This window comes from Bombyx mori, chromosome 13, assembly GCF_030269925.1.
Source record: "Bombyx mori chromosome 13, ASM3026992v2".
In the NCBI taxonomy this organism is placed as follows: domain Eukaryota; kingdom Metazoa; phylum Arthropoda; class Insecta; order Lepidoptera; family Bombycidae; genus Bombyx; species Bombyx mori.
In genome coordinates, this window is record NC_085119.1 from 14,120,572 (window position 1) to 14,143,436 (window position 22,865).

Here is a 22,865-nt window from a genome sequence, read left to right on the forward strand (position 1 = left end):
CATCACTAGTATTAATAATTTCGCTTTTTTAATGACGGTTTTAAGCGTAGGCAGGGGCTTGGCTGGCATTGTGGACGACCATGAGCGACGGTAACCACTCACCATCAGGTGTGCCGTACGCTCGTCTGCATACACGGGCAATAAAAAAATGTATAATATAAATTCATCAGCTCGAAAACGGCTCTACCAAGAGACGTTGTATCACATCTTTCACAATATCTCTTTCAGTGGATCGCACCAGGTCACTGAGCGAATCGACTAAGAAAAAATGAAGTGCAGGAGCATCCTCCGAGTGTTTTGTTAGTATATTCTGATCACTAACTCAAAATTTGTGAGGATATGGCTTATGGTAAGCTCGCACGATCTGACACCATCTTAGTCTTTTACTGGTACTAGGTCCTCATGTGCGTCCGCACGGGTAGGTTCCACCACCCCGCCTATTTCTGCCGTAAAGCAGTAATGCGTTTCGGCTTGAAGGGTGGGGCAGCCGTTGTAACTATACTGAGACCTTAGAACTTATATCTCAAGGTAGGTGTCGCATTTACGTTGTAAATGTCTATAGGCTCCAGTAACCACTTAACACCAGGTGGGCTGTGTGCTCGTCCACCCATCTAAGCAATAAAGAAAAAAAAAGTCCAGATTGAATGACGGGCCGGAACAGGCGTTACTTAATAAAATTGCTATTTCGATCCAGAGTCTCAAGGTGGGTCGCGGCGCTCACGTACTGATGCCCGTGGTCTCCGGTAACCATATAATACCAGGTAGGCCGTGAGCTCGTTCACTGATATACGCAATAAAAGCCTTTCGGAGTATAGCTCGTCCCTAAATGGCCATATCTGTTTCCAAAATTAGGCTGTAATAGCGTCATGTAGTAGGCGTGGTTAGAGGCTAATTAATACACACCAGCCACTTCAGCCGTGAAGCAGTAATGCGTTTCGGTTTGAAGGGTGGGGCAGCCGTTGTAACTATACTGATACCTTAGAACTCATATCTAATAAAATTGAAAAAGCTGCTAGAAAATATTATTAATAAGCAACCCGCCCTCGCTTCTCTTCGGAAACTGTAATTTATTATTGATTTCTCCACTATTTAATGGATGTTATTATACATATAAACCTTCCTCTTCAATCACTTTATTAAAAAAAACTGCATCACAATCCGTTGCATAGTTTTAAAGATTTAAGCATATATAGGGACAGAGAAAGCGACTTTGTTTTATGTCTATGTAGTGATAATCGGAAATCTCCGTCATTATAAAGATCCGCGGCGGCAAAATCGACAGGGATATTATATTTTTTTTATATTAAATTTCAGCAGTCTCGTTCAAAGCATTGTTATTACTTATAATAGTTTTATTTTATATATATTTGTTTATGTATATTTGTATATATATTTTGTTTTATATATATATAAATTTGTACCACGCAACAATCATAGCCCCATCTGGTTTTCAAGCATACTAATTAGAACGCTTAAAGAAAAACTTAAGTACAGGTCGAGATTTCGCAAATTCGGTAATCCCCGCGACGAATTAACCTTTGTGTTGCTCAGGAAACGCTGTTCTAAGTTATTACATCTAAATTATACCAGATACTTGGAGAATCTGGAGTCGTCTTTAGCATCTAACCCTAAGTTAATTTGGTCCTTTGTAAAGCATAAAAGAAGTGGAAAAATTACATTGCCCGGCGAAATGTCTCTTGACGACACTACAGCAACGAATGGATCTAGTATCTGTAATCTTTTTGCTGCCCATTTCTCCTCAGTCTATAATACGACCAGCATACACAGCTTTAATGAGTCTGTTGAGTCTTCAAATATGAATTTCTTGACATGCATTTCTGTCACCAAGTCTCAGATTTACAGGGTTTTAAAAAGACTTGATGTAAACAAGGGAGCGGGCTCAGATGGTTTACCGTCTATATTTGTTTCCAGGTGTGCTTACGCATTAAGCTCACCACTTTCAATTATTTTTAATAAATCTCTGAGCTCTGGTGTATTTCCTTTGGCTTGGAAACAATCACTGATTTTGCCGCTATTTAAGAGTGGTGACACCGGCATGGTGAAGAACTATAGGCCTATCTCCATTCTAACGGTTTTTGCTAAAGTTTTCGAAATGGTGTTGTATCCCGTTTTGTCTTGGCATTTTAGACAGATTTTTGCTACGGAGCAGCATGGGTTCATTAAGGCAAGATCCACAACTACGAACTTGTTGTCTTTTGTCGAGGACTTGACTCAAGGTGTTGACCATGGAGATTCATTAGACACTATATACACAGACTTTAGTAAGGCCTTCGACAGAGTTAACCACAATTTACTGCTGTCGAAGCTGTCATCGTACGGGATTGCTGGTACACTTTTGCATTGGCTTCAATCATATTTAACGAACAGATCGTCCACGGTTGTTGCGGGGGGTCACTCCTCGATGTCCTTCCCAGTTTTGTCTGGGGTTCCCCAAGGCTCTCATTTGGGTCCTCTACTTTTTAATGCATTCATCAACGACATTGGCTCGTGTTTTCGTAGGACAAAGTTCTATATGTTCGCCGACGACTTAAAATTCTTCAGGAAAGTAAACTCATCTCTTGACTCTGAATTATTGCAGAGGGATTTGGACAGTTTGTTTGGCTGGTGCAGTGCGAATGGCATGAGTCTGAATATCAGTAAATGCTATGTAATCCGTTTTACTAGAAAAAGACGCTCATTTTCCCGAACGTATCATATTAATGGTGCACCACTATCTGAGGTAGACTCTATTAGGGATCTGGGTGTGACCATTGATAGTAAGCTGCAATTCAGCACACATATTCAGAATATTACCAGAAAGAGCTTTAAAACATTGGGATTTATATTTCGCAATTGCAAAGATTTCAAAAAACCAAACACTAAGATCACAATTTATAATGCTCTCGTACGCAGTACCTTGGAATATTGCTGCATTGTGTGGAATCCTTACTATGAAATATACAAGAAACGATTGGAAAGTGTCCAGAAACGGTTTCTATGGTACTTATCTTACAACTACAATCTGGGTAGGAAGTTACCCAGCTATGAAGATAGACTTTGCCACTTTAATTTAGACTCTCTTCTAAACCGGAGAAAACTAATGGGGGGTATATTTCTGTACAAACTAATTCATGGAATAACCGACACACCTAATCTATTAGCCCAGATAAAAATATCAGCCCCTAAGTACCTACCAAGAACGAAGAAATATAAACCGTTTATAAGAAAGCCCGCTCGTTCGAATTTAGGTGCTTACTCTCCCTTAAACAGAATCCTTTGGGACTACAATAATGTCCACGGTAGCGCGGTCTCCGTCAATGTTCCTTCGGAGTTGTCCGATTGCGCTGAACTTATTTTAAGTGAAATAGATGTTTTTTCAAATTGTCTCACTACTCACAGGAAAAATCTGTCGCGGATCATCTCCCAATTAAATTAATCTTAAGCAATGAATGAAATGTATCCAATTCTTAGCTGTATATTTTATTTTTATTTTTGATGTTAATGCAATGTCGATTGCACCTATAATTGAGGTGACATCTGCCATGAACTTTTGTCAATTTGTCAATGTTTTGTATTGATGATCACTTTGTTGGTGCAACTTATTAAATAAATAAATAAAAATAAATAAATATATGTTTATGTTATATTATTTATAATAGTGTCGGAGTCGTTGAAATATTTTTATTATTAGATCACGGAGACTGAAAATTTCTTTGTCCCCGTTCGATGTGATTTGAATTCAATAAACGGGATAGGATCGGGCCATGATCGCTTTCCATGGAAATGAAGGCAGACAGATTTGGGGTTCTGTGGGCGGTAAACACTGACGTCGTTTTTATTATAAAAATCTTCTGTGGTTGAAGTTCAACTTCTTACGATGTTGAGATACTCATTGAATCAAAATAGAAGAACGGCTTCTGATTAAATTATCACCAAACTATTGGCCAACTGTTCGCAGTAGTCTAATCTATTCATTGACCGATAGCCAACAGTAAGATCATAAAACACAATAATTATATATATTAAAGGGAATATAAACTGAACTACTTGCAAAAAATGTATATTTGTTGTAGTGATCATTTAATTTGAAAATGTAGTTGACAGTAGAGTTACACGTCATTTTGGATCCTCCCGATTCACTAACGGTGCTTTTAGGTACCCCAAGCACCGGTCACCATTCTCGTCGAACCCGTCGCTTGCAACGAAGGGTTCGGTGAGTAAATTAACCTACAGACACAGCTCACTGAGTTACTCGCTGGATTTTCTCAGACGGTCGCGTTTCAGATTCGGATTCTGCGAAGCACTGCTCTTGCTAGGGCTAGTGTTAGCAATGTCCTCAGGTTAGAGCCCCGTAAGCTCACCTATTCGCTGGCATAGCCTATAAAGGCTAGGTAGGAAAAAAATAGTAGAGTTGTTGGGACATATTCGTTAGGTCAACAAGCTGGTCATGGACGGTGAAGTCACCAGTGAAACGACAATATTGCTTACTGGTAATAACTCTACGATATGTAAGTATACGGAATCATTTCGATTGTATTAGGTAACGTCCTTTAGCACGTTTTATCCTTTTATTTTCAGAAGAAAGTATAATTCCATTGGCAGGTAATCGTGCCGGAGATTGGAGGTAGATATTAAGAGTCCCCGGGGAAGATTTCGGTAGCTTTATCTTGTCCGACGTCAAAATTATAATTTTCCGATAACAATTTTGATATTCCATTTAATTTGAAACCCGTGAACAGATATAAGGACAGCAAGTGAGTTTTGCGTTTTAATAATTATAATAATTAATCAAAGTAATGTAAACTATTTGTAGGCAAATTTTGTTTTTGTTGGTGTCTCCTTCACACGTAGCTACGGACCATTCAATCTCAATCATAATAATTCAATCATAATACATATACATTTAACAAATTAAATATTTAACTTTAAAAGCATAATGGTCCCAAAATAAATAGGCTAAAATTGTAAAATAAATAAAACCGCATATTATTTATGTCACTTGAAACCTTTGGCCACCGCTAATTAGTATACTCGTGGCGCGTTATTAAAATCAGTGCTACATTTTATAAATTTAACATAATTTAATTTCTTATTTTTAAATTGATTTAAACCTGTATTCGAAATAGTCCGCTTTTTTTAGTCCTATCATTTGCCCCTAAGGGTAAATTTTATTAACCATCCGTGGGAAGTTTTATTTTTATTACACTGCTGGGTGAATAATCTCATGTTTCTCATGGTGTGGAGTAGTTACAGGAGTCGTGAGTGCCGTTGCCCACCATGAGACATGAGGTCGATTGTCGTAATATATTACGCTAACAACCAGAAAGCGCGACTGCTTTGCGGTTAGAATAGGCCGGAATTCGTCAGTGGCAGACAACGGATTTACTGTACTTCTGGGATTGTTGAGGTCTTTGAGCATCGGTGACCGTATAGAAAAAGGCAGACCGAAAAATCTTGAACTGTTGATTGCAAAGAAAAAAGCTCATCATAGTAAAAATATCTTGAGACATTTTAATACGACATAAAAAAACAACATACTGTATTCATAAAACGTCATTACTGTTAGCGATCTATTAATTTAAATTATCGAATGAACTGACAAATACGTTTCGATCTCATTATACGTAGAAATGATGAAACCACAGCGTTCGGTTTTATTATTGCGGTCGATTTAGTTCGTCGTGTCGTGTTTGGATTTTGTGGTATTCGCGAAACTATGGAAATTTATTAATTAGTCGGTGGACATAATTGAAGTTATGAACATTCCAATTTTATCGTCTATATTTATATCTGATCACCTACGCAAATTGTTCAAGAAATATTCTTCTTTTTTTCTACCTTATCCCACTAGATAGGGACTGCTAATTTTTCTCTTCCATTCTCTTCTAAACTTAAACCAGTCTGGGAGTCAAGTGTCATGACTCGTCGGATCAAGCTGACCCTGTTCGACTCCATTGTCAAGAGTGTTCTCCTGTTCGGATGTGAGACCTGGAGAGTGACCAAGACACTCACGAACTGACTGCAGGTATTTGTAAATAAGTGCTTGAGGTCGATGCTCCGCATATTCTGGCCAGTCACTATCTCTAATAAAGACCTTTGGACTAAATTTGACCAAATTCCCATCGCGCAAGACATTCCTCATTGGAAATGGCGTTGGATAGGACACACTCTACGGCGCAGCGGAGTCAACGCAGCATCAATCGCGTTTGAGTGGCAACCGCTTGGCAGGAGAAGACCTGGTCGCCCTGTACACACTTGGCGACGCACCGTAGAGAGTGAGATGAGGACTGCCAACGTGACCTGGAGTGATGTCAAGGAGCAAGCGCAAGACAGGGTAAATTGGAGACAAGTTGTGAGGGCCCTATGTACCAGCGGGGTACCCTAGGACTACAACAACAACAACAACAACATTCTCTTCTATCAGCTGTTACCTCAACAGTCATTCCTCTCTTTCTCTCATATCGTCATTCACACACTCCACCCATGTCTTCTTCGGTCGACCTCTTCCTCTTCAACGCAAATTGTTCAGGAAATAAGCGTTCTTATTTGAAAATTTTCAGTACTGTCAAAGTAGATAAATTAGGTACATGAGGGTTTTCCGATTCTAGAGAAGTGACAGTGGAAGGGTTTTGCTAGTGATCAATTTCTCGCTTCTGATGTTGATATTGTGACTTCTGCCATAATTTTAAATGCTATGGGTTCTCCATTACTGCTTCAAGGCAGAAATAGGCAGGGTGGTGGTACCCACCCGCGCGGACTCACAAGAGATCCCACCACCAGTACACAAATGTTCATGAAGTGTGATTCAGAGTTGAAAACTACCTTTAGTCCCACTGCTGAACACACGTGATTTCAAGTTGTAGTCCACGCGACTGAAGTTGCGGACGGAAACTTATAGAAAATGTATTAAATTATTAATTTACAATAAACACGATATTAAACATAAGCCCGGCGTCTAGGGACCGGATATCAGCTTAAGATCCATTAAGTTGAACTTAACACCTCTCAGGGTATAATCCGATGGGAATCTATCAGACAGTTGTTAATCACCGAATCGCACCCGAGTGGCTTCTGTTTTATAGGTTATAAGCTGTGGTGTAATCTTCATTGAACCGGGAACCTTTCGTAATGAAATATAAGCCAAATTCATAGCTGAGGGCTTTAAAATTTTGTTAGAGCACTTTATGTTTATACCTTGAAGTATTTAGTGATTACTATTGATTTAAATATCACGTTGAAATATGGTGTCAAGGCTATTTTGAAACATGCGAAGTAAAATGCCCTAGTAGCTTATCAGATGTCATTGGTGCCCATAGATTTGCGTATGCATCCCCGGTCGCCTCTAGCTATAATAACTATTTTTGAGGCCCTGGAAATAGTTGCCCGATACTTTGGGCATTATGAATATTTTTCGACAAAAGATTAATTTAGCTATTATGTATGACGGAGTAGATACAAAAGCAATGTTTTTAAAGAGTGTGACGTCAGCACTAGTGACGTCACGGTTATTACTTTCTTGATGGTGACTCATATTTGGGTTACTAAAAGAAAACTTCACGAGAACTGCGTATATTGCACGAGAAGCGTAACAACTTTCCAGAGAGATCCGTACAGTGCAACGGCTCGGACACGAATGACTAAGCGCTAGATAGTACGGCCGTATTTATAGGGCTTGGCACACGTCAGCGTGTTTACAAGTTTTTAAAGTATTGAAATTACAATAAAAGGGACTGTTTAACATTAATTTCTTATCACAGAGTAATTAGTTGATGATCAGTAGGTAAATAGTCATATTTGCGCCGACACGGCCATACTGACAGGCGGTGCGCGCTCTGCACCGGCCTCGTTGATTCTCGTAGGTTTTTCTTTGATTCTCATTGACCTGTAGGAATAAAAAGTTTCTCTGAGTAGCGCATCTGTTATACTTGCGTTACTTGTAACTATGTAAGTTTGAGACTATTAATGCACTTGATCGTAGGGTTCTCGGAGGGTATCGTAGGGTTCTCGGAGGGTATCGTAGGGTTCTCGGCGGTTCTCGTAGATTTCTCGGCGGTTCTCGTAGATTTCTCGGCGGTTCTCGTAGATTTCTCGGCGGTTCTCGTAGATTTATTTAAGGTGTTCGGATAAGGATGTTGTGGCGTACACTGTGGTACTTATGTAGTGGGCGTACACTGTGGTACTTATGTAGTGGGCGTACACTGTGGTACTTATGTAGTGGGCGTACACTGTGGTACTTATGTAGTGGGCGTACACTGTGGTACTTATGTAGTGGGCGTACACTGTGGTACTTACGTAGTGGGCGTACACTGTGGTACTTATGTAGTGGGCGTACACTGTGGTACTTATGTAGTGGGCGTACACTGTGGTACTTATGTAGTGGGCGTAAACTGTGGTATTTATGTAGTGGGCGTACACTGTAGTACTTATGTGGTGGAATTATAGTAATCAAAAATAAAAACTTATCTTTGTATTAGTCAGTTGATTGTTGATTCCGTCGCTCGACCATGCTGGTTTGTGAAGCAGACGGTACAGGCTCATCGGCTGATGCTAGAGGGTAGTCTTCTTCCGCCGATACGGTTATCTGGTCACCAGGTTGTTGCTGAGCGGAGGCGGCATGTGATCCCACTTCTGATGACGGAGTAGATACAAAAGCAATGTTTTTAAAGAGTGTGACGTCAGCACTAGTGACGTCACGGTTATTACTTTCTTGATGGTGACTCATATTTGGGTTACTAAAAGAAAACTTCACGAGAACTGCGTATATTGCACGAGAAGCGTAACAACTTTCCAGAGAGATCCGTACAGTGCAACGGCTCGGACACGAATGACTAAGCGCTTTTTTTTTTTTTTTTCCTACCTATGCTGATAGCCTTGAGAGGCTATTTCAGCGTACCCTAGCTTGTGTAGGTGAGCTCGCGGGGCTCAAACCGGAGAATTGCTAACACCGCCCTAGCAAGAGCAGTGCTTCGCAGAATCTACCACCGGATCGGAAGCGCGACCCACTGAGAAGATCCGGCGAGAAACTCAGTGGGCTGTGTCTGTGGGTTAATTCGCTCGTCGAGCCCTTCGTCGCAAGCGACGGGTTCGGCGAGGACGGTGACCGGTGCTTGTATTGCCTAAAAGCACCGTTAATGGATCAGGAGGATCCGTGATGACGTGCTTTGGGCGACGTCGACGGTTTACCAAACGGTCTACAGGATCGGGTATGTAGTTTCCGGCGGCCACGACAAGAGGGTTCTCATGTCGTGCCGCCTTCTCAAAGTGGCGCAGCGATGCCGACTGTAGATACTTACTGACGGGGTCGAGCTCCAGGTCATCGTGGAGGTCCACGTTCCTCTGGAACCATGGTGCTCCGACGGCTATCCTGCAGAATCGGGATTGTATAACCTGAAGGGGTTTCAAGTTGGTGCGGGCCGCGTGAGCGAACACTACGCTTGCATACGTCATGACGGGGCGTATGCAAGTTTTGTAGAGGGTTACCTTGTTACGGAGGGACAGTTTGCTTCGTCTACAAAGCATTGGGTAGAGTCGTCCTAGTATAAACGCGGCGCGATCGCGTACCGTTTTTACGTGGGGACGGAATGTCATCCCTCTGTCGAGGGTGACGCCTAGGTATTTGACCTTCGGGGCCCACGGTATGGGCTGGTCAAAGAGAGTGATGGGGCTAACGGCGGAGGTGTTTACGCGCCTACTGGGGAGTGGGGTGCTCGAAGTGGTATTCGGAGGGCGAGCCCTTTTGAATAGCACCGCTGTGCTTTTCGTGGGGTTAATGTCTATTCGCCACTTCCGGAACCACTGTCCCATGGTGGTTACTGCGGTCTGGAGTCGCCGATGAAGCAACGACATCTTCCTACACGAGTAGTAGATAGCCGTGTCATCGGCGAAGAGCGCTAGATGGGTCTCCGGAGACCGGGGTATATCGTTGATATACAAACTAAATAGTAACGGGGAGAGTGCGGAGCCTTGCGGGACTCCGGCAGTCAGATGACGGGAACGAGAACGAGTTCCCTCTACTCGATATCGAAACGAACGGTTCGACAAGAAGTCTCGTATGATGAGCACGAGTCTGTCTGGCACTCCCATGTTGTACAGTTTGTAGATCAAACCGTTGTGCCAGACTTTGTCGAACGCCTTCGCTACATCGAAGAAGAGGGCGCCGGTCGGGATTTGTTTACGCCTATTTAGCCCTATTAAGATGTGCTCCGTGAGGCGGTGCACTTGTTGTACGCACGAGTGTTTGGCGCGGAATCCAAACTGCTCGTCTATTAGAATTTTATTCGCGGTAACGAAGTCCCAGAGGCGTTTCCGAAGGAGCCGTTCGTAAATTTTGCCTATCGCTGGGAGGAGACTAATCGGTCGGTAACTAGCGGTTTCATTATTCGGTTTGCCCGGCTTGTGTATACCGATAACGTCCGCTTCTTTCCATACCGCCGGAAAGATGCAGTGCGTCATAGCGGCATTTAAGATGGTAGCCAACATTGTTATCAGTTGGACTGGTAAGAGTTTTAACGCGCGGTTGCGGATGCCGTCGGAGCCGGGTGCCTTCTTAGGTTGAAGGTTATCTATTACTTCTCTAACTTCGTCAGAGGTAATGGGGGGTAACGCGTCCGAGGGTGGCAGGGAAGCTCTGCGCTCGACCTCCCTGTCGACTGCCTCGGTGTGTTCGGGGTCCGCGTATTGAGTGCTGGTGGTGCACTGCTCTTGCAGTGCATCGGCCAGCAACTCTGCCTTGTCATCGTCATCGAAAGCCGGTGGTTGGCCTGAAGGGCGTACGAGAGGAGGCATAGTAGCGGTAGTTTCGGACTTGAGAGTCCTTGCTAGTCGCCAGTATGCTTGATGAGAGGGCGCGAGTCCTTCTAAGTAGCTATCCCAACTCTCATTTCGGGCGTCGCTTAGGCGAGATTTTACATCCCGCTGTAGACGACGCATCCGAATCCGGTTTGAGTGCGTGGGAAGTTGATCGTAGGCCCGGATTGCCGCGTTTCTAACTCTTAGGAGGTTCCTAAGTTCGGGGGACAGTCTGATGCGGTGAAAGCTATCCTCCACATCGACTTCTTTTGAGGATCTTATGATCGCGGAAGAGATGTGATCCGTGATGATGTTTATGGATTCGACTGTGTCCTCGGGGGATGGAGTTGAATCCGGGCCGCAGGGAAGGATTGGTGGAGCGGCATCGGCTAAGCATTTGCCCAGCTTCTTCCAGTCCACCATGGTCCTCGTAGCTGTGACTGGGTTGTGGGGGCGACCGAGCTGCATAACGACAGGTCGGTGGTCTGAGTCGAGCTCTGACATTGCTTCGATGGAACGCAAGCGCAGAGTTACGTTCCTCAGCAGTGCCAGGTCTATAGTGCTCGGACGGAGCGCGATGTTATACGGATAACATGTTGGAGTTGGGGGACCGACTACTTCAAAGGTAAGGTCATCTATAAACGCGTCGAGACGCCTACCGTTTATGTTTGAACTGTGGCAGTTCCACCTAGTGTGGTGGCAATTTAAATCGCCTGCCAGGATGACGGAGTCTCCCATGCCGAACAGTGACTCGATGTCACTGCTCAGAAGGGGCTTGTCCGGGGGGAGATAAACGGATGCGATGACGATCGGCTGGTGTCCCGTCAGCGAGATACGGCACACTGACGCCTCGATATGTGAGAGCGAGGGGGTATCGAGAGGGACAACGTGCAGGGCCCGCCTATAGTAAATGGCAGTCCCGCCTTTGGAGGCGGTGAGTCTGTCATTCCTAACCATGACGTAATTCGCGACTTTCGGGTCACGACGCGAGGGCTTCAGGCAGGTCTCCTGCACTAGCAGAATATCTACAAGATTGTCGCGGAGGAATTCGTAAATTTGATCGCGTTGTCGCGCGAGTCCGTTAGCATTGTAGAATGCTAACGTAAGGGAATATGGTTTCTCTCTAGCGTTTTGCGCCATTGATTACCGGTGATTTTAGAAAGTACGGGCCACGGACTCGTAAACGTCCATGTATTCGAACGCGGCCGCGAGCCGTTGTTCGGGGTTTACCGCCCTTCGCATCGCGTCTGCGAACGATCGCAGACGGTCGAAGTTGACCGCCGTGACGAAGTCGCGCACGAGCGTGAAGTCGTTGACGGCTGAGGGTTGCGGGGGACGGTACGCGGGCGCGGGGGGAGGTGCGAGCAGGGGCTGCGGCGCGGGACGTGTCGCGAGCGGGGGCTGGGGTGCGGTTTGTGTTCCCGACCTCGTATACGGCAGCGGTTTATTCCACGCCGAGACGGTGGGAACCGCAGCCGGTACGAAGGCGGGTTTCGGTGCTGAAGGCACCGAAGTCTTTGGGCCGACGGTACGGGGGGCTGGGTGGGTCGGACGTTTTCGCGGAGCCCTAGGACATCCACGGTAATTCGCGGGGTGCCCTTGCTTAAGGCATAGGACACAGCTTGGAGGTTCGGTCGCGGTTTCCCTAACTCGCGAGCAATCTAACGTGGCGTGATCGCCGAGACACTTCACGCAGCGGGGGCGCGCGTGGCAATTCCGAGCCGAGTGGCCATAGAGTTGGCATCTGTGGCACTGTCCGGGAGTGCCACGTCTATGGGGGGCTTCAATGGTAACCCCGGATAGACCACATACTGTCGCGAGACATGCGATCTTTTTCTTGGCCTCCGGGGTTGGTTCTAGAGCGACTAGAACCATGTTATATGGTTTTTTGTCGCGTCCGTTGTGCATCCGGTGCACACTTACTATCGGGAGGGACTGAGCGGTCAGATCCTCCCTTACGTACTCTATGTCGAGTTCCTTCGGAACTCCGCGTATTACTACGCGGAGCTCGCGGTCCTCCTGAAGAGCATAGGTATGGAAACCTATGTTCTCCTTTCGGAGGTACGCGGATAGAGCCCTATGGTCGCCCGGCGTTGCGACCTTTATTTGAATCCCATGCGCGTAACGTCGCGTATAATTTATTTTGTTTGCCTGAAGGGCCTGGGAGACGCGGTTCCATGCTGACTTCTCCTGGAGAATCAGCGGGGGCGGGACGACGGTTTTTTGCGCAGGTGCGGGCTTGGGACGCGGCGGTGGGGTTGCGCGGCGGCCGGAGTCCGACTCCGGTGTCACGACTACCTGCGGACGGGAGGCAGTCGCTGACTTGGTTTGTTTTGTCGTGGAGCTCCGGGACTCCACGGCGCGAGTACGTTTTTTCCCGCGTTTTACCGTTTGGAACCCATCCGAGGTTCCGGGCTGCGGGCTCGTCGCGGACTCGAAGTCCATCTCCGATCCGGTATCGGAGTCTGAACCTGAGTTAACGATTACGGACGACGCGACGGATGAGATTGGCGAGAATGACGTCGCGGGTGCGTTAGGCGCTTCGTTGGCGCTAGGCGCTTCCTGAGTCGCTACGTGCGTACGTGCGCTCAAATTGGATTTGGGGGCGGGGCATGACTGCGCGGCTCGAAATGACGCGGCGAGGGACGCGGGCGGGGCGGGACTCGCGCGGGCGGCCCTGTAGGCCGCGAATTCGGCCGTGAGGTTGGATAGCACCGGGTACTTCTCGGCAAGTAACCCGAGAAACCCTAAAAGCTCTTCTTCCATTTTTCGGTTTTTGCCCGGGGGGGGCGTCCCCGGGACTTAAGGCTCACTCGCCGAAAGGCGAGTCCCCTGAGTAGGAGTTCACCCCCTGCGCTGTGCCAGCTACAAGGGGGGGAGTGCCTTTGCTGTGAAAACGGCAGTCGGCTAGGATTGGGGTGGAAGTTTGGGAAGGTGGGGCCCCACTGGGTTGTGAGAATGCCACAACAAGCGGTGATCTCAGCGGGGGGTTAGTCTCGAAAGAGACTGTTTTACTCGCCGAATAAATAAATAAATTTAATAAATGATATGAGTGGATGATAATGTGAAGTCGTTACGAATGCACAATCGACAAGTTCGACTTGCTTTTACGACACAAGGTCGCGACGCCAGCGATAATGCGTCAAGAATTCGCAACAATGCCGCGATCGATGCGACAACGACAATGCAGCGAAACTCAAGACACAAGATCGCGACGGCAGCGACAGTTTCTCGCAAAAACACGTCCGGACTGTAAGGTGGTGCAATCGGAACTGACTAAGCGCTAGATAGTACGGCCGTATTTATAGGGCTTGGCACACGTCAGCGTGTTTACAAGTTTTTAAAGTATTGAAATTACAATAAAAGGGACTGTTTAACATTAATTTCTTATCACAGAGTAATTAGTTGATGATCAGTAGGTAAATAGTCATATTTGCGCCGACATGTATTATATAGTAGCAGCTGTAGTATATTCAACAGTTTGCCTACCCAATTTATTTACTCACCTTTACTTCAAATTCCTATCATAAGTGCCAATAGTAAAATATTGTTACCCACATTCTTACCACATTACTCACAGTACCCACATTCTTACCACTTACTACCACTAAAATACCATCTTACCTTTGAAGGTCAGCAGCGCTATTCAATTTGTCATGTCTATAGGCTCCAATAACCATTTAATACCAGTTCAACTCATAGGCCCATTTCTTGAGTAGAAAAGAAAAGTAGAGTAAAAAAACTGAAAACTGTACATTCTCATTTTCCTTTTAAAATCAGGTTACAAAACTCTCTTGTTGTTCATTACGCCCATTATACCCTCAACCTTAATAATCCCTCCGACCGCGTCCGACAATCTCGCTTTAGCGATCGACTTCTTTCAGTCGATCAACTTTGAGCGCGTTAACGCTTTGGGCGACGCCATTCGCGCTGCCTCCACTGCACAACACTTTATCGCCGTTGTGCAAGAATACGCCGACGTATACGCGTCATTAAATACGTACGTCCTCCCCTCACTCCGCCGGTAATCAATGGCGTATATAAGTAGAATAAAGCCCCTATCCGTAACGATAGGATTTTTTAACGCTTACGGTCTCGCAAATCAACGTGATCAGGTTTCTGACTTTTTGCGTGACCATCAAATTGATATCTTTTTAGTGCAGGAGACCCTACTTAAGCCCGCGCGCCGTGACCCTAAAATCGCGAACTATAACATGGTCAGGAACGACAGGCTCTCTGCTCGTGGTGGTGGTACCGTCATTTACTATAGAAGAGCCCTGCATTGCGTCCCGCTCGATCCTCCCGCGCTCGCTAATATCGAAGCATCAGTGTGCCGAATCTCACTGACGGGACACGCGCCGATCGTTATCGCGTCCGTTTATCTTCCACCGGATAAGATCGTTCTAAGCAGTGATATCGAGGCGCTGCTCGGCATGGGGAGCTCTGTCATTCTGGCGGGCGACCTAAATTGTAAACACATCAGGTGGAACTCACACACCACAACCCCGAATGGCAGGCGGCTTGACGCGTTAGTCGATGATCTCGCCTTCGATATCGTCGCTCCGCTAACACCGACTCACTACCCGCTAAATATCGCGCATCGCCCGGATATACTCGACATAGCGTTATTAAAAAACGTAACTCTGAGCTTACACTCGATCGAAGTAGTTTCAGAGTTAGATTCAGACCACCGTCCCGTCGTTATGAGGCTCGGTCGCGCTCCCGACTCCGTTCCCGTCACGAGGACTGTGGTGGATTGGCACACGCTGGGCATCAGCCTGGCTGAATCTGATCCACCATCGCTCCCGTTTAACCCGGACTCTACCCCGTCTCCTCAGGATACCGCTGAAGCCATAGACATCTTAACGTCACACATCACCTCAACATTAGATAGATCATCGAAACAAGTTGTAGCGGAGGACTTCCTTCACCGCTTCAAATTGTCCGATGATATTAGGGAACTCCTTAGAGCTAAGAACGCCTCGATACGCGCTTACGACAGGTATCCTACCGCGGAAAATCGTATTCGAATGCGTGCCCTACAACGCGACGTAAAGTCTCGCATCGCCGAAGTCCGAGATGCCAGATGGTCTGATTACTTAGAAGGACTCGCGCCCTCCCAAAGGTCTTACTACCGCTTAGCTCGTACTCTCAAATCGGATACGGTAGTAACTATGCCCCCCCTCGTAGGCCCCTCAGGCCGACTCGCGGCGTTCGATGATGACGAAAAAGCAGAGTTGCTGGCCGATACATTGCAAACCCAGTGCACGCCCAGCACTCATTCCGTGGACCCTGTTCATGTAGAATTAGTAGACAGTGAGGTAGAACGCAGAGTCTCCTTGCCACCCTCGGATGCGTTACAACCCGTCACCCCGATGGAAGTTAAAGACTTGATCAAAGACCTACGTCCTCGCAAGGCTCCCGGTTCCGACGGTATATCCAACCGCGTTATTAAACTTCTACCCGTCCAACTCATCGTGATGTTGGCATCTATTTTCAATGCCGCTATGGCGAACTGTATCTTTCCCGCGGTGTGGAAAGAAGCGGACGTTATCGGCATACACAAACCCGGTAAACCAAAAAATCATCCGACGAGCTACCGCCCGATTAGCCTCCTCATGTCTCTAGGCAAACTGTATGAGCGTCTGCTCTACAAACGCCTCAGAGACTTCGTCTCATCCAAGGGCATTCTCATCGATGAACAATTCGGATTCCGTACAAATCACTCATGCGTTCAACAGGTGCACCGCCTCACGGAGCACATTCTTGTGGGGCTTAATCGACCAAAACCGTTATACACGGGAGCTCTCTTTTTCGACGTCGCAAAAGCGTTCGACAAAGTCTGGCACAACGGTTTGATTTTCAAACTATTCAACATGGGTGTGCCGGACAGTCTCGTGCTCATCATACGGGACTTCTTGTCGAACCGCTCTTTTCGATATCGAGTCGAGGGAACCCGCTCCTCCCCACGACCTCTCACAGCTGGAGTCCCGCAAGGCTCTGTCCTTTCACCCCTCCTATTTAGCTTATTCGTTAACGATATTCCCCGGTCGCCGCCGACCCATTTAGCTTTATTCGCCGACGACACGACTGTTTACTATTCCAGTAGAAACAAGTCCCTAATCGCGAAGAAGCTTCAGAGCGCAGCCCTAGTCCTAGGACAGTGGTTCCGAAAATGGCGCATAGACATCAACCCAGCGAAAAGTACTGCGGTGCTATTTCAGAGGGGAAGCTCCACACGGATTTCCTCCCGTATTAGGAGGAGGAATCTCACACCCCCGATTACTCTCTTTAGTCAATCCATACCCTGGGCCAGGAAGGTCAAGTACCTGGGCGTTACCCTGGATGCATCGATGACATTCCGCCCGCATATAAAATCAGTCCGTGACCGTGCCGCGTTTATTCTCGGTAGACTCTACCCCATGATCTGTAAGCGGAGTAAAATGTCCCTTCGGAACAAGGTGACACTTTACAAAACTTGCATAAGGCCCGTCATGACTTACGCGAGTGTGGTGTTCGCTCACGCGGCCCGCACACACATAGACACCCTTCAATCTCTACAATCCCGCTTTTGCAGGTTAGCCGTCGGAGCTCCGTGGTTCGTGAGGAACGTTGACCTACACGACGACCTGGGCCTCGAATCTATCCAGAAATACATGAAGTCAGCGTCGGAACGGTACTTCGATAAGGCTATGCGTCATGATAATCGCCTTATCGTAGCCGCCGCTGACTACTCCCCGAATCCTGATCATGCAGGAGCCAGTCACCGTCGACGCCCTAGACACGTCCTTACGGATCCATCAGATCCAATAACCTGTGCACTAGACGCCTTCAGCTCTAGGAGCAGGCTTAGGGACCTCGGTAACCGTACTCGTCGAACTCGACAAAGAGTTCGCCGTGCAACCTAACCCATGAATCAGCTCGCTGAGTTTCTCGCCGGATCTTCTCAGCGGGTCGCGATTCCGATCCGGTAGTAGATTCATTCGCGAAGCAGCTACTCTTGAGTTGTTAGGTCTCCTTCGGAGGCGCTCGGGCAGCTGTTAGCAAATCCCACCCCTCCTGGCTGAGCCTTTGCTCGCCCACCTGTCCTGGTGAAACTGGAAAGGCCTCCGGGCCACCAGTAATCCTTCAATCACAAAAAAAAAAAAAAAAAAACCTTAATAATTTGAAATTGGGGGGTCGTCGCAAATTGGCCGGCATAGGGAACGAACTTAATAATTCAATTTAAATTAATGACAGCGCGGGTAGAACTATCGTGACCTGTTGTATCGTAAATAATATTTAGAGTTTGTTCTGTCGGTGATAATATTTACATTGGGAGCGCGTTTTAAAGGGTCTATAATTCAGGTAATATTTTGAGCTACGAAGCAACCTTTGTGTGGCCATTTGTCGTTGTGTTGACTACAGAGTTGCTGCTTAGATATAGTTATTTCTATATGTATGTGTTAATGACTATAATGACTGAACGAAAATATAGGTGAATGAAAAAATGGTGCTCGTGCAACTTGGTGCACGTGAAAGAAGTAAAACTTCTTTTGCGGTGTGCAGTATTGTGGTTTTATTAATTTTTCCTTAAATCTAATTTCTCTTGTAATAGGGAATGCTGTGTATTAGAGAAACGACCTATCTCGCTTTGTCCTTTCTCTTTCTCTACGGTGAAATGGTTCGCGAGACGCTGCATCTATTTTCTCACTCTCACTCTCCCTAAATTGTATCTTTTCTCTCTAGCCGTAACGAATCTGTCGCGAGTTAAATTTTACTCCCAAAGCGCCTAAATGAGTTTCTCTCCAAAAAGATACTTGGTTGCCAAACGGACTTATTGGATTCTGGTTCAATTTAACTGGTTATAGGTAGGATATTTTGTATATTGATATGTTGTCGAAGATAGCATTCTAGTTATAGGTGTCTAAAGCCACCAGATGGGCTGTTAGATTGTCATAGTTAATATTTTATTTGAAAAACATTTACGTACAGTGTTTTCGTGATAGTATTTATTATAATTTATTACCTTAAAACCATTTTTTTTAAATAGATGGCCCGACAAGCTCTCTGCCCATTTTATATTACAAAGATGACTATGTTAGTTTATTCTCACTATGATATGTGTCAAATTGATGGTCCCTACATTCAAAGTTTTTTTCAGAAGTAACCCTTTTGAAATATTAACAACTACTTTTGTGGTAGGCAAAAATGTTTCTGTTATATTATTATTTTCAATTACTATTGCCAAACTTCTAGGTGAGTTCTTCGGGTCGCTTACACGATCTCCCTACGGGACGCATCTCTGCAGATGTTTTGACTTTTTAGAAAAGGTAAATAAATGTATTGTACATCTATAGTTTTCATTTTTTACAATCAAGTGCCATTTAAATTTTCAAGGAACCGTATTTGAGAAGACTAATAATATAGATTATATACTGATTAAAGAGATTACAAAACCAAAGCTGATAACAAAGAAATAATGAAAATGGTGAATCGTCGTTTAATCAAACGGATATTAACACACCAAAATTTAGTTTATTGGGTTGAAATTACGGCAAATACTCATTGTTATGACAGTAGACGTCGGATCTTTCAAAATATTGTTTCGTACTTGGTGCTTTCGTAAGCTGAAGAGGAAGCCAAATATTGAACAGTGTCAAAGCAGTGAAGTTAGACTGAAATTGACTGAAGAGTTGGAATCATCCATAAGGCATGGGATTTCAGCGATTTCTCGAGATCTCTAATGAGGTATTTATCAAAAGTAATAGAGGAAGGAAGTGGAATTTAAGAGAATATTATGAGTGTTTGATTTGATTTACCGAATCACTGAATTAATAACGTTCGCTATAATTATGACATATTATGATAAGTGTTTATATGTGTTGTCATCAAAGTGTCAGTTACGTTGGAATAACTACTATTTCGCCAAGCAAACCCGAACTGCGATGATTCGCAGCAAAATTAAACAAAACTATCTATCCTCGTAGTATATTCTACCGCTAAAGCTGAAGATAAGTATGACAGATAACAATTAATTTATAGATTAGTTATTGTTGTCTATAGATTAGATATTTTAATTTATTAAATCAAAATTATTAAACCTCGTTTGAACAAGGAGAAATGAAATGCAATAGTAAAACCGTAGAGGGGAGGAATTCATTACAGATATGAATGGTAAATACTTCATGGAATTGCAGTAGTAGAACCAAGAGATCCTTCTTCACAATGAAGTATTAAAAGTATTCTTTTCGTTTTTTCAAACCTTGTACTAAGTTATTAGCCTATTTAGTCTAAAATTTACTAGCTCTTTCAGTAACTATGTAGCTAATATTTTTTTGAGGGTTTGCTAGTATTTTTCAGTATTGAGGGGACTGAGTTTGGTTTTTTGAACCTACTGTTTCCCTCTATCTTAAGTTTGGTTTTTTGAATCTACTGTTTCCCTCCATCTATTATACTTAGCGTTTACAATTCTTGGGCCTAAAAGTTTTGTTCATCATTATCTCAAAATTTATAGGTCTGTCATTTTTTTCAACTGTGGTCTTACGAGTAGCTATATGGTAATTTTGTAGCTTTTCTCTAATTTCCTGATCACTAACAACAGTATAAAAAGGCCCAAATTAGTTATAAGTTCGGTTTGCTATTTAAGTGCGTTTTTTATGATGTATTTCATGTCCACTGAAAAAGTCAGATTTAATTATGAGCCGAGATACTATTTCTTCGTCGCAAAAGTTTTTAGATTGCGCCAAAAGCCAACTATGAAATGAAATCGTCAAGCCGTTGAGGACGTTCGAAGCAGCCGCTTTTGGACCAATTTTGGCCCTTTATACAGAAATTCCTGGAAACTAACTTGCTAAAATTAATTTAGTGGCCGTCCCTATTGTACTGAATACAAAGGTAATATTCTTAGCGGTCAGGGAATATTTCAAGAACAGCCACTTTGTTCTATTGTTCTATTGCATATCGGTATTTTTGTCTATTGGTTTGTTCTGAAGTTTAGTACTGGCATTTTTATCTAACGTTAATAAAAATAGGATATATAGAAATAATTGCTGAGGTTTTCTAAGCAAAATTTTACTAATGAAATGCCAAGATTAAATTAATTGTTTGCTAATTGTGAATATTTTGATATATCATAAGAAGATACTGAGTAAGATCTTACTCGGTAAGATGTACTGAAAGTTAAATATTTTGTACATTTTAATCATTTTCTTATAACCTGACTGGTTTTAATACGCTTATATAAAAGAGATGTACTTTTTCTTGAAGCGTTTCAGCGCTACGTGATGTGTAGAGCAGTGGATATTCAAAAGGTCGGTATATTAATTAAACAGCTTCTAAAGCTTTTCAGGTTGAAATATAAAATATTTAAAAAATCTCTTAGCCGCTAAAAGCTCTGTTAGAATAATTTAAACGCAAACTACTCGCTGTATTACAGAATATTATCTGAGAAAATATTTTTCTTGGAAAAGCATCAGCAAGGTGAAAGAGAATACGTTCTTATTAAAACCGTCTGATTCGGTGAGAACAATATACAACCATTCTGGGTACGCCGTTTTTTTAGTAAATGAATTTTTAAGAGTTAATATAAGGAGCATTTTTTTCTTTTCAGCATTTTGGACAGTCGAATTCGCGGATCGATTAGCGTAACCAATTATTAAAACGTGAATGCCGTCGCCTGTCTTGAGACGTGCGATCGGATCGGAATCGTATCGGATCGGATCGAATTGGAAATTGTAATACATGGACTTCAACAGTACCAGGGGCAGAGGTACACCGTTGCCTACCGTTAAGTGCTCTCTACAAGCCACCTGGGATTGTATCTCCATATATTCTTTGAAATGTGTCTTAAGGAGGGCCTTTTCTGTTTCTTCCTTTGGTGTTTCTTTTACATCATCCGTTTTTGGTTCTATGATTTGAATTTTATCATTATAAAAATGTACACTAAAATTTAAATATTCAAAACCGAAACATTAAATGTATAATATTTCATTTCTTTTTCATAAATTTTTACGGTTGTCACGGCTAACATTTCATTTTTACGGCGTAGGTAAGTGGAAACTTTGAAATGAACTTGTTCGGTATTTACAGAGTCCTATCTGTCTTCCTTGAAACAAGGTTCCAGTAGAGTGTTTTATGCAATTACTCAACTGTACCATGGATAGTGATAGTCAACTTTTCCATTGAGGTCGTATGGGCCTGCTAAGGTATTAAAGAAGACATTTAAGTCGAATGTTCACGATTGACTTCCACGGTGAAGAAATAACATCGTGTAATAAAAATCAAACCCGCAAAATTTTAATTTGCGTAATTACTGGTGGTAGGACCTTTTGTAAGTCCGCACGGGTAGGTACCACCACCCTGCCTATTTCTGCCGTGAAGCAGCAATGTGTTTCGGTATGAAGGGTGGGGCAGCCGTTGTAACTATACTGAGACCTAAGGACTCATATCTCGAGGTGGGTGGCGCATTTAAGTTGTATGCCTATGGGCTCCAGTAACAACAGTAACATAACAGTAAAAAAAATGTTAACCTTTATTGATATTCTTAATAATATAATAGTGAAATATTTTCGCACAAAAAAAACCCAACACAATTTCGAATGTAGTGTCGAGCCATTTACTTCATAGCTCGATGCTCGGCAGGGTCTATTTTGCGAGGAAAGATCTTAATATGGCACCAAGAATTGATGACGCGTAAAATCTTTGTAGTACCTACTGAAACTTTATGCATTAAAGTGTCTTCCCTTTAGTCCATTATGTAAAGTTATACGACGATTCCTGTCGCCGGAGCCCATACAATTATCATCACAATGCCTCTTCGAATTGAATTCTCTGAATATTGTTAACTGATAAACATGCTTTAGGTTCTTTTTAAATTTAATCTAGAAGACGATTTAGATCATTATTGTTTCAGAATTGTATATTATACTGTTACTATTATTTATATAATATACTAGCTGACCCGGCAGACATCGTAGTGCCTCAATCGATAAATAAAAGACAAAAAGAATCCGTCCGATGGGGGACACATCAAAGGATAAACAAAATTGTTATTCTTATTTAATTCCGAGAATTTTCATATATAAATACCTTTTGAA

At 43.9% G+C, this 22,865-nt stretch overlaps 1 long non-coding RNA gene across 1 annotated transcript; it reads left to right on the forward strand.

Annotated features, from left to right (window-relative positions):
- Nucleotides 1–20,792: 20,792 nt before the first annotated feature.
- LOC110385523 (uncharacterized) lies at nucleotides 20,793–21,759 on the forward strand. The gene is made up of 2 exons (XR_002430773.3): nucleotides 20,793–21,080; nucleotides 21,380–21,759. It is a non-coding gene; the product is annotated as an uncharacterized LOC110385523 (long non-coding RNA).
- Nucleotides 21,760–22,865: the final 1,106 nt, after the last annotated feature.